Raw genomic sequence first — 12,718 nt, forward strand, 5'->3', positions numbered from 1 at the left:
TGTGTTTTTCTTTTTCCACAGTAAGAGATCGTTAGCTTCCTTTGTTTGTTTTAAGTAGGTATACTGAAGAGATGAAATCAGGTTCTGAAACTTGCATATCTCTAACTCACTTTTTTATGTCAATGCAATGTTATAACTAATCTATAAATGATAAAGACAGTAAATTGTTTGTTTCTTTTGCCAAATTTGTTGATAAATATCTGTGATAAGACATTACAATATGAATGCTAAGGACTGAGGCATTTCCATTGGCTGGGCAAAAAGATCTTAACAAATCTTGAATAACGTTGCTATTCTTCACCATCAGTCACCAAGCAGAGAAGTGATTCCTGTGAATAGAAAAAAAAGCTCTGTTTAAAGCACAAACTGAGATTGTGTGGTCACTCTCACACACAGGCATGCAGCATTACATAAAAACAGTAAAGTAGAAGGACGTTAATGATTGCAGGAAATAAAATTAAATGGTGGGTGTCAAAAACAATGCAAGGGTTTTTTCTCATTTTTTTCTGAAACAGCGCTGCCTTTCATTGGAGAAAAAGCAGGATGTGGTCTCCACACCCTCTGTCATAGTAAGGATCTCTCAGTCTTGCCATCCACAGTCCTGTGACCTCTCACTGATGAATCTGCAGAACTTTTAATTCACTGAGAATGGGGGGAAATGCTCTTGCCAGAATGTAAATTTCTCATGAGAGAAACTTTCTACACACTGAAGCTGCTGGGTGTGGGCAATCTCTGGTGGAAAACTAATCACAGTTACATCATAAATTTTATATAAAAAACATTTTACAAAAGCAATATAAAGCTTAGCTAATCTAATTTTGAACTGAAATCTGTATTTACATACAGTGAAATTTAAATTATATAAGTGCTCTTTTACACACATGCACACACACAAACAATAACCTTTTCATCTAGTAGCTTCCCTGTCTCTAGAGAATGAATTTAATATGTAACTTTAAAAATCAGTGAAATGCCAAATCAAAACAGACATAGGTAAGATTTGCTCTGCATTTCTTCAGTTTTCTTCTATTTTGTGAGATGTATGTTCATCTTCTAGGCTACTCATGATACCCGAAACATATATACTTACATGGAATATACAACAAATAAAAACATATCAACTATGCCTGTCTGCTGCAGGGGCATCTGTTTGTGAGCATGTGTATACAGCAAAAAATGCTGGTATGTTAAGTCTTGGTGCTATTTCCTTAAAATCAAGGGTGTTTTCAGTTAGCCTGAGGGGAAACAAGTTCTTCTCAGCAGAGAATAATCTCTGTAAATAGGAAGCATTTGGCATTTTCAAGGATTTTAAGTATTGGTTCCCTTTGGAGGGGGTTCTGCTTCTAACACTTTTCTTTGTAAGCTCTGTGTACAAACAAACCTGTCCTTTTAGAATTTTACAGTGATGGTATCTATTCATATCGAACCACAGAAAACTGTATGAAGGCATACTTCAGAAAGTTAATTCCAACTGTTTGCTTTATAGAAATTTAAAAATGAATAAACACATACTAAATAAATAACCACTTCTATAAGAAAAGCAATACTTATATCTAATTGTGTCTTGTTTTTAAGAACAGTTTCTTTTGATAGTATCATCCAGCACTATCAGGATAGATAGTAGTCTATAAGAAGGGTAAACTTTTTAGCAGCAGCTTCAGTAGAACTGGTGGCATTTGCTCAATTAGACCTTAACACCATATCTGTACTAGTAAGACAAAGAGTGTCTAAGGACATCCCAGGAGCTGGAATGCAAACATCTATGTCTCCAGGCTCTTACAGTGGTTCACAATTCACTGTTGGCCTTGGCCAGCTGGCACTTTCCCAAAAAAGATACAGGTTGGGTTACACCAGAAACCACTCTAAATATCTAGATACTGCCTTCTATGTGGTTGTCTTATTTTAGTGAACAGAAGAACTAGCTAACATAGACAGAGGCTGTCCTGTGTCTACATTGTTCCTGTATAAATGCATCCTATATTCTGCTTGAGTTTATATCCAAATTGTTCTTCAGGCAATAAAAAATGAAAATTATTTTAATAGAAAGCAAGTATCAAATTTTGTCTGTCTTCTGCCTAGTACATCTCTTTGTCCATTGTAATAGTCCATGCATTTCAGAACAAAGGGGAGAAACCGTTTCAGACAGGTTCCAGGCTCTATTTCTGCATTTTAAATGAAACATCTCAAAAGCATAAGCAACTCTGAAGTACAATGGCATTAGTGTTAGGACCTCTACATCTCAGTGCTGTGCAAGAGCTATATTGCTATGGAAAAGCTTGCACTGCTGACTTCCAGTTTGCCTTGCTCTAATCTCCTGAGCTAGGACTTACTATTACCGTAATTCATATATATAAAATTGAAAATATGAACATGTACAAATGAAACTTGATGTTACATGGTTTCTGTGGCTTTAGTAAATTTAAGCCCTTATGTGGGCTTTCTCCTGTCTGTTAAGGGTATCATTTCTGCAGTGGGAACGTGCCTCCGACAAACATTGTAGAACACTAATACCTTGATCTGTACCTAGTAACATTTTGGCAGCCAACCAATATCTCAAATAAACACATCTTGATTTGTGAGGAAACAATACTTGAAGAAACCAGACTAAAAATGCAATGTCAAGTGATAAATATTCAAATATCTTCCTTTTTGCATTGTCTTTAAGAATATTTGGACAGATTATCTGCCAGCATATCTGATACTGACAAAGATTCACCAGTATAAAAACCCTACATAATTTTCCAGAAATGACAATTACTTACAAGAAGAGTCAGACTTGCTTTGATTCACTAGAGAGGGGGGCAAAAGGAACATCAAGCTTGTTAAGGTTTTTCTCAAAGAAACACTAAAAATGCTTTTGCTTTTGCCCTTGTCGACTCTGTGGAATTGTGCACTGTTCATGTACACCACTGACAGAAAAATATGTTAACATAAAGAGGGCTGGTGAATCACAAAGGGGAATTCTTTATGTAGCTTGTTTCCATATGAAAGTACCAACGTTTGTGCATAAATGGCTTGCAGCATTTTTTATGAATTGGGCCCTAAGTGCTCATGATTGTCCTTGGTATTCAGTTTTCAGTCATTAGGTAAGGTTGAAACAACAGGAGGAAAAAAAGGAAACATTTTGTACCTGTGGTACTCACTTGGACAACACAGTTTTAGCAAAATAGCTATACTCTTTTTCTTTTCCTTATAAATTATGCAGGGACAAAATGATGTGTGAATCGATAAAAAGGCAAATAATATTTTTCTTAAATATTAATAGTCAGTGCCATACTCCAGAGTGGGGGGGAAATTATTACACTGAAATCTGTCTGCTGCCTAGGCAGAATCAGATTGTGTACGGAACAAGAGATGATACTTCTTTCATCTACAGGTTAATAGTGCTTCACTTTTCCTTCCTCCTCCTCCTCCTCCCTCCTCCTCCTTCCTCCCCTCTCTTCCTCCTCCTCCCTCTCTCCTTCCTCCCTTCTTCCTCCTTCCTCTCTCTCCTTCCTTCCTCCCTCCTCATTTTTCACTGCTTGTTTTTTATTTTGGGGTGGGAATATTTTGTTGGTTGTTTTGATGTTGGTTTTTTGTAACACATTATCCAACCATCAGCTTTTTGAGTAGGGTTTATTCTGAATCCTTCCTTTCAATCCAGGAAGAAGAATATTAGCTGAAAACAAAATCCTTTTTAAGATGTGTTAAAACTGCTGGGGAGACAAGGGAGAATGAAGGTTTTGCTTTTGTACACTGTCAAGACCCTGAACCTAAAAATTATATGCTTGAATGAAGTAGAAGGCTTTCATTTGACATGATCCAAATAAGCAGCAGTGGTCATTCATATACTTAGTAACCAGCATCCAAGCCTAACTGAGGCTAGAAAATTTGAGGTTTGTGTGTTAATTTCTATGAATTCTAACTTTCCTGTGTTACTTCTAATGGTATAGTGCAAAGAATCATAAACTTTAAGCAGAAATGAGGTTTCTCATTGTCCTTCTAGCTGTACTTTCATCTCTTTTGCTTTTGATTTCCTTTCCCTTTTTATTTTTTTTTATATATATTCCTTTGTGCTTTGCTAGAAGAAACATGATGAAAACAGAAATAAATCACTGTAGTACTTCTAAACTACAAGTGTTTAGTACCTGCTGCAAGCCTTTGGAACCACAGCAGTTAATGAACAAGTTAAACATTAGCTTTAACATATTAAACATTAACATCTTCAGGGAGAGATAGATAGATCCATTTGGTTGTTACACCAGGACAAATTTGTCTCTAATGGAGATAGTAATTCCTACTGAATTGTTAATATTGCATTAAGTGGAGTTTCTTGGGGAACATGCATCCAAGTACTGATAGTGATAAACTGATCTTAACTCAGATCATGTGATGAGATCGGAGATGGCATCACTTACTTGTGTGTTTGTGTATAGCCAACTCTGCCTGAGGTTTGTGCATTCAATAAATACAAAGGTGTTTGTAGTAGCCACCCACAAGAAGAGCTTTTTAAAGAAAATACATACAAAAAGGGGTGCCTATAGTTAATGATTTTTAGGTTGAAGGGAAAAAAAATATGGCAATAGCTATTACTAGCAGGTGTAAGCAATGAAATAAACTTTATGCAGTTTTGTGCAGGTTAACATTTTATTCTAGACTGGATTAATCCAGTGTTTAAAGACTATCTATGTAATGACCCTTGCCTATAAACTTTCAAATTAACATCATAAGGAATTAATTTATAACTTGTTTCTAGTGCCAGAAGTCACAAATCTGCATATGTGTCCCTGGGCCCACTGCTAGCCTGTCTAGTAACAAGCATTGAACATGATGGGCAGATAATGTAGCTGTCTTTGTAATCGGACTGAACAAAAGAAATCCTGTCCCCTATCTATGCATCATCATGAGTTCATAAGCACACGCAGGATATTTTAAGCCTTTTTATTTTTACTTCCCTTTCTTTCTCAGTGCAGCAACTTACTAGCAGTCCATCAATAGGAGATTCTCCAGCAGGTCTGGGACACAATCACGTACAAAATGAAACAATCAACCTTATCTTCTGTGTTTCTAGGCTGGATGTGATAGTAGGGCTTAGAGCAGGAGAGTGCTTTCTTGGTTATCTCAGGGAGCTGGGCAGCATTGTACCCTCCACCCTTCCATGTGGTATTACCAATAGCCCTAGTTTGGAGTTGGGCTGACTAAACTGGCATTTTTTAGCCCAATCTCACCAACAAATCCGATCATTAGAGTGTTCTGAAACTCAGTGCCGTGGGCTCCTGCTCTGAAACGGCTGCATGGTGGAAAGGGGAGGAGCACATGGCAGCAAGAAAATGACAGACACAACTGTAGATCAATGTGGTGATTGTATCAATTTCAGATTCTCTACTAACAATAGGTGTCTGATTGGACACCACTGACTTTATTGGGAAGTAGATGGGATATAATACACCTTCCAGTGCATTAGTTGTTTCTGCTGATTGGATGAAGGATAAATTTCACATGGAGGACAGTTTGAGTCCCATCATTCTCACAATTACATTGAACACCAGCTAAAAGTGTCCTGTTGCTGCTGCACTTTACAGCAGCAAATTAGAAGGATTTTCCTAATGCATTTCTTCACCATAGTCTGTGCAGCATCGTTCTTCTGTAAACTCAGATCTGGGTCAAAATGTCTCACTGGTTTTAATTTCAATAATTCCATGTAAAGAGTAATCACTTGCTCTAGAAAATGAAAAGCACAATAGAAAGAATAAACAAAACAGTAGAAACATAATAAATGACTGTTTATCTTTTACTACAGTAAATCTTGGTTTATTCCAAAAGACAGCAATGTAAAGTATGTAGTGAAAATAGCCATAAAGCAAATCATCACCCTCTTAATCCCATAACCCTACCCCCATATGAATTTTAACAGTACTGGATTACCTGAACCACCTCTCTTTGTTTGAACCACCAACTTAACCCTACGCAGAAACTAACATGTAGGATTTTTTCCTTGTTGTTTTGAAGATTCAGCTCTGTAAAATTGTTGAAGTCTCTTCTAATGATACAGTAAAGGAAAGGAGGCAGCAGGGAGGAGGGGGGAAATCCCACAGTTTGCTGAAGAATATGCTATTTGTCTTCCACAGACTGAAAGCTTTGCAAGTTAGCTCTGCTGGCTCAGGGCCAGACTGCATAGTACCTTTTAGAGTCACACCCTAAGACCCCAGTTCATCAAGGTACTTAAGCATTTGTCTGATGTTTGGTATATGAGGAATACAAGTTAAATTGGAGTTTAATTATGTGATTAACTCAATTTATTTAACATTCTAAGCAGAGCATATAAACAGACCATGTAAATAAAGGGTGGAAGAGTTACTTTCAAGAGTAATTCAATAGCTGTTAAATATTTTCTGTATGGTTCATAAATTGTGTGGCCTCATGTATTTACCTTTTAATTGTTCAAGACTATTGGGATTCTAAAAACAAACAGCTGAGAACTAATCTGATCTAAGGAGCTTTCCAAGGAACATTTTTATCATTTATCAAACCCCCTTTGCTCTGTTAGACTTCAACAAATGACAAGGCTATTTTCAAGCCATAAACCCCCATGCCCCATGCAGTTATGGCATGCAACCAAAGAAGTCTGGAGGAGAAAATGAAGTCATAATTAACAACAGCTGCTCACGCCTAGCATTTCCAAATAACATCCAAAGATTTAATTTTTATTTTTTTTTTTCCAAAATCTAGAATCAACTGAGACCCTAATGATTTGTCTTCAGGGGAAAAAAAAGGAAGCCTCACACCAGTCTCTGGGGATCTCTTTGTTGTCCAGCCATGCAGGAACCTCTCATCACAGTCTGTTTGATAGAGGTTTCACTGTTGTTTGCTTGTTACATTCAGTGACCAAAATCAAAGCAAAATGACAGTAATTTCCTTTACTCACATATTGTTATTAGTTTGGTACAAGGCTTTGTCATCAAAGCACACAGGAGTGTTCTGTCCTTTAGAGGGTAATATTAAAATATAGAATGGAATGATCATGTTTTATTGGCTTAGCCTTTCCCTGCACTGCTTATAAAAACAGACAGTGCTTTAAAATGTCTCACTAATGCTTATTTTCCTGAGGGTGGAGTTGACCTCAAGTAGTTTACAACTTGGCTGTTAGTTAAGACTAATTAACTTTGACTTTGTTGTTAAATAGCCTAATCTGCAGTTTCATCTTAAAGAAGTCAAAAAAATAGTACATTCAAATGAAACAATGGAAATAGTGAGTGCTTATATGTTGGCTATATAAGGAGTTCTTTCCCTCAACAGTCTTCATCTCCATCATCCTAAAATTTTGTGGTTTCACACACTTTTACAATCCTTTTTAACCTTGTCCAGAACACTTCAACAGTGAAAGCCACTCTTTGTAGCTTGCACACCTTATCTGCTCGTTTCCAGTTCTTGTGAGTAAGCAATATAATTTCATTTTAAAGCAACCTGGCACATATGAAATAGTAATTTTTCTTAAAATGGTACAGCTTAACATTTCTGAACAAAAAGCATTATGCTAGGGACTAAATTTGCAATGCCTTTTAATTGTATCATTAATCCTTGACTTACTGTCTCTGTGTGGCCTTCCTTTTAACATTATCACTTCGTAAGAGTAAGCCATACTTTATCTATAGAAAACATTATTTTAATTTAAGCCAGAGAAATGGAGAGTCTTGTGTTTTAATTGTGCTAAAATTATAGAACTGACCCTATCATATCACTTTTACAAAGAACTAATTTGCATTAGACAATAACTTTTCAGTAAATGATTGTCTTTAATAGTAAAAATAACATAGGCTGAATTTGTGTAATAGCCATGAAAGTGGTCTTAATGTAATGTTTGGCTTTAATATATCAATTAATCTATACATTAAGCATTAATTTAACTCACGTAAAAGTTAAATTATTCAGTTTTAGAGAAATAATGCCAATAAAGTCTAAATTGCTCATTTTAAAAGTTTGTTTTGTTTGAATTTGCATCTTTACAATCAACATAAAGTGAAAACCAGTTTAGGAACTTATTACCATGACGTTAGTATTCCAAATTAAATTATTTTTCTTTTGTTGCAGTGAAAAAAAAAATGCACAAAAACTTGTAAAGTTCTTTATTTAAATCCAGATCCCACAAAGGCTTTGGGACAAACTGACTACCATTATATTCCACTACATACATACCGCTTTATTCACGGATCTTGAAACTGTCATTGGTAATGTCATCTTTTATTAAAATAGCATCAAAATAACAAAACTATTTTAATACTAATTTAGTACCATTTTATGAAATTTCTGGCTGGACTAAAACACCAAACTGCACAGACTGGATGAAACTGTACCAATGTGGCCTAGCAAACCACTCTCACTGAATCAATCACACTTGCAAGCTTTACTGTCTGATGAACACCACCGAAGTATCCACAAAACACGGGAGAAGCCTCACAGTGCCTTGATCTCTGTCCTCAAACTTGTTGATTTGTTGACTTGTGCATAAGCCCTACGTTAGGTGTTTTCTGTTTGAGGGTTCTGGAGCAAAGGAGACAGTATTCTTCCATTGCAATCAGTTTTAGTAACTAATTCAAGCAGATCAAAGACTTAGGAGTTTAACATTGATTAGTACTTCATCACTTTGTTACCCAGAGTGAAGCCTCAAAAACCAGAACTCCTGGAGGAATGTGGCAGTTTCATCCAATAAAGTCTCCCCCTGCGCCAGCAGTGATGCTCAAAAATCTTCCCCTTTTGTGCCCAACTGCTGCTGTTAGTCTCCCTGGGATCGCTAACCCTACTCAGCTGAGGTTAAGCGCATACTTTAATGTCTTTGTGCATATTTTTGAAGTAGGAGCATATACGTTCTGATTCTAAAGAAAGGGGAGCAAGGGTAGTGTCAGCAGTGAGGGGAGAGGTATGTATAATCAGGCAAATACGTTCGTCACATTGGCTGCTACTCTGCCGTTAACAGAGAGCTAAAAAAGGAGGTCTGGGAAGGAGTGGCTCACCGTGGTCCTCCTCATTCCTCCCAGGTTGCTCTGTGACATTATTGTGATGCAGTTCACAGGGGCACTGACTTTCTGTGATGCTCTTAACTAACTACCATGACTCTCAGCCTGACTGTGGCAGGTGGTCTCTTTGAGGCAGGCAGAGTTAAGTGAGCTTCAGATTGTTGTACAGACTGAAGTAAGAAAGTGCTCTGGCTTAGCCGCTCCTCTCAGAAAAAATATCACTCTGATTCACTCTGATTCACCTGATGAATATCAAGTAGATCCTACAACTTTAACAAATAGCTTAAATAGGATTTTAGTGTACAGGACAAGATGCTTGTTAGTGCTTTTGCATAAATCTACACTGCATTTTTGGCAGTAACACGTTCCATGCAACATTTTTGATCAATGAATGTTATTCCTTAACATCTTTGCCTGCTTGGAGGGTGACATGTAGATGTGTTTAAGCTTATCTAATTTAACACTCTTGTGGTTTAATTTTTAATTTTGTCTTACTGTCTGCCTTTAGGGGTTTTTTTTGACAGTGCACCTCCAGGAAATATTTTCCTGTGGCATGCATTTTTACATCTCCAGCAATCTGTTATATTAACTGACAGCAGCTGGAACTACTCATGAATTATTTTTTTTTCCTCATCCCTGTTCCTCAGGTAGTCTTTTCTGCTTGGGACACATTTCTCACCCAGTATGATCAGGTCTTCAGTGAAAGAGCGTGCAGTGCCTGTTCTCCAAAGCCAAATTCTTCTCATTTAAACCACTGAAACTTTGTAGATCTCTTGACTTTTATGGAGTTATTTCATTTATATGTTTTAAGTTGAAGGAAGCAGAACGTATACTGTAGTAAATGCAAAGGAAGGGGTATTGCATACCAAGGTCTTTCTTTCTGTGCTCTTTCAGCCTCCTATTTAAAGAGTTGTAGCCATGTTTTACACTAACCTCCTCAGTGAGGACATCCAGGCTTGACAAGAAGGAGATATTGTCATTGTTCCAGCTGCTCAAGAAAGTTTGGTGGCAACATGTTTCCCACCCTAATGAACAGAGATAAGTGTCCCTTACTAAAATTCAGGGAGACTGAGTGCCATGATGTGCATCTCTAATTCAGGTATTGAAAGGTTTAAAAAAAAATAGTATTGAGATGTAATTTAAGAAAACAGATTCAGGGAATGTAGCTTTGAGAGCTGAATGTCTCACTGCATTTGAGGATTTCTTTTTTCTCTTTTAAAGAAGAAAGTACTATTCTTAGGTAATTTATGCTCCTACTGAATTTTTAGGTGTTTTGTTCTAGATTTCCACTGGAGAATGAGATGCAAAAGTTATTTTCTTATACCTGGGCATTTCAGTCTGCCTAGGCATCAAAATAAGTAGTCTGGGTATAGCCTAAATTTTAACCATTGAAGCTGTTTCATCTTTGTAAATACTGTATTTCAAGAGAAAAAAGGTTGCTTTTCTGAGGTGAACTCTAGGCTGGAGCTGCATTGAAGAGAGGAAACTAAAATTGTTTGCATATGGTTAACGTGCAAGTGGTATAAGAATTACAGAATCCTATTTGCTGAATAGACCTTCAAGTTTGCTGAATAGACTAAAACTGTTTATGTAACCATGCTAACTTTCTGCTGAATACATGAAAAGGGTACCTACTTCTTAGTCATGAATCAAAGCAGTGAAATGAGGCTTACTGTCTGCCAACAGCAGAGAATAAAGCCTTTCAGTTTACTGCTTTAATGCGGCAAACTGCCAGTCAGCCACCAAATTTTACTTACTATTATAACATTAACATTATTTTAACAAAACACTTGTAACAGAAATAATTGTGATACTTGACAGTGAAGAAATCTTTTAGTGCCCATCTGCCAAAATAGTCTTATACAGCAGGAGATAAATCTCTTCCAAAATTTCAGTATTTACTGAGCTCTTAATGCTTTACAGTGAAACTCCTAATGAGTCTTAGCCTGGTATCTTCATAGAATACTGTGACTGGGAATAAAACTTAGTTATGATGTATCATCTGTAACACTTGAAGATAAAAAAATTAATTCAAAAATTTAATGGTTTTTGTTGTTCTGAAAGGCACTATTTGCAGAGTGTGGAGCAAGCATTCCACTTCCATCATTTTTTTCACATCAGCTCTTGAAGATGACTATAAATTAAAATCTGCAAAACTTTTTTTCTCTTAACCCATTTAAACACATGAGGCAGTTCCTAGTTTGTACTTTTAAAATTAACATTTACCACTGTACTAATAAGAAAAATTAGACTGTTAATCCCCCTTCTGAACTTTTACATTAATTTACCATTAAATATAACTCCAGTAAACTTAACTTAATCTAAACTTAAATACCCTTCAAATTGCAGTCACAACCCATGGAAACAATTGATTATGATAACTAGAATAAAGTGGAAATAATATCAGCAAATCACATGTACTTAACTATAAAAGTATCTTGAAGATAAATTTACAGAAAGAATATTGCACACATCTTATAAAACCCCAAAATGGTCACATAAAACTCCTAGTCGACAGGAAGATCCAATACTTTAACTGTTCTCTGATTTTGCATTTTACAGTTAGCTTTCTTCATCCAGGGATATGAATTTCCCTTGAAAACAGCGTAGGGATTAAACAGAAAGCATCTATTGCTGTGAGAACAGTGTTTTTCTTTAGCTGTGGAAGCGAATCACAGTTTGCAACTGTGCATGCAGGTTATGGTCTTGTTCACAGTAAAGGCAGAAATATCAATATACTCCTGAACATCACCTATTTAAAATGTTCAATTCTTTTTTGGTGTAAATTTAACAGGAAGTTGAAAATGGTCCCCAGTCATGGCATCAGTGTCCTGCATTACATTGTTTGTGTTATAGTCAAATGTGCAAGGGTGCAGTTGTATGGATTACTGTCCTCTGACACCTTCTCAGAGACAAGATATATATATCTTGCACCTACCTCACTGACAATTTTTTTAAGATATAAATACTGTATATGACAAGAGTCTTTGTGCAGGCAAATTTATTGATCCATTGGTTGGGGAAACCCACCCTGAGGATGAAAGGAGCAGCCACATGAAACCACTGTAGCAGGCACAGAGCAGAAAACAGTCCCAAGCCTGTATTTGATGATGAACTTTCTAGAGTATTTAGAAATCAGTTAAAATGCTTCATGAGTGCAGAATTGGGCTTCAACTTGAAGCACTTGTGAAGAAAAGTAGTCTGCCCCAAGCCTGCACCGTTCTCTCTGTGGCCTCTCTCTTTCTTGTGAAAAATGGTAAAATTAAATAGGTAGAAAGAGAACTAAAAAAGATCTTACTAAGAAGGTGGCAAAGGAGAAAAATCTGACTCATTAAATCCTAGTCACAGTGGACTTTGAGAGGTTTTTGAACTGATTTCAGTAAATTTTAGGATTTCTCAGTGTCTAGAGATCAGACTCAAGATTACAGGGAAGGAACATAAGGGCCTTGAGTCAAGTGACTTCGTGCTGCTCTGTGCACCACAGAGCAGCAGTGAAAATACTAAACATGAAAGCTATTAAAAATAACTATAGCATATATTTTCATAAACTTTTTTTACTGTTTAAGTTCTTAAGCAAGCCACTATGTACACTAGTTAAATTCACTTAAAGGTACAATAATAAGCTCTCTACATGAATATAGTCGATCTAGCTGATACTGACTTCTTCAAGACTTGCAGGTAAATTATCTTTGAGGCATCTAAATGTAGAAGGAAATTCATATTTAAAT

Source organism: Falco naumanni, chromosome Z (genome assembly GCF_017639655.2).
Source record: "Falco naumanni isolate bFalNau1 chromosome Z, bFalNau1.pat, whole genome shotgun sequence".
Taxonomy (NCBI): domain Eukaryota; kingdom Metazoa; phylum Chordata; class Aves; order Falconiformes; family Falconidae; genus Falco; species Falco naumanni.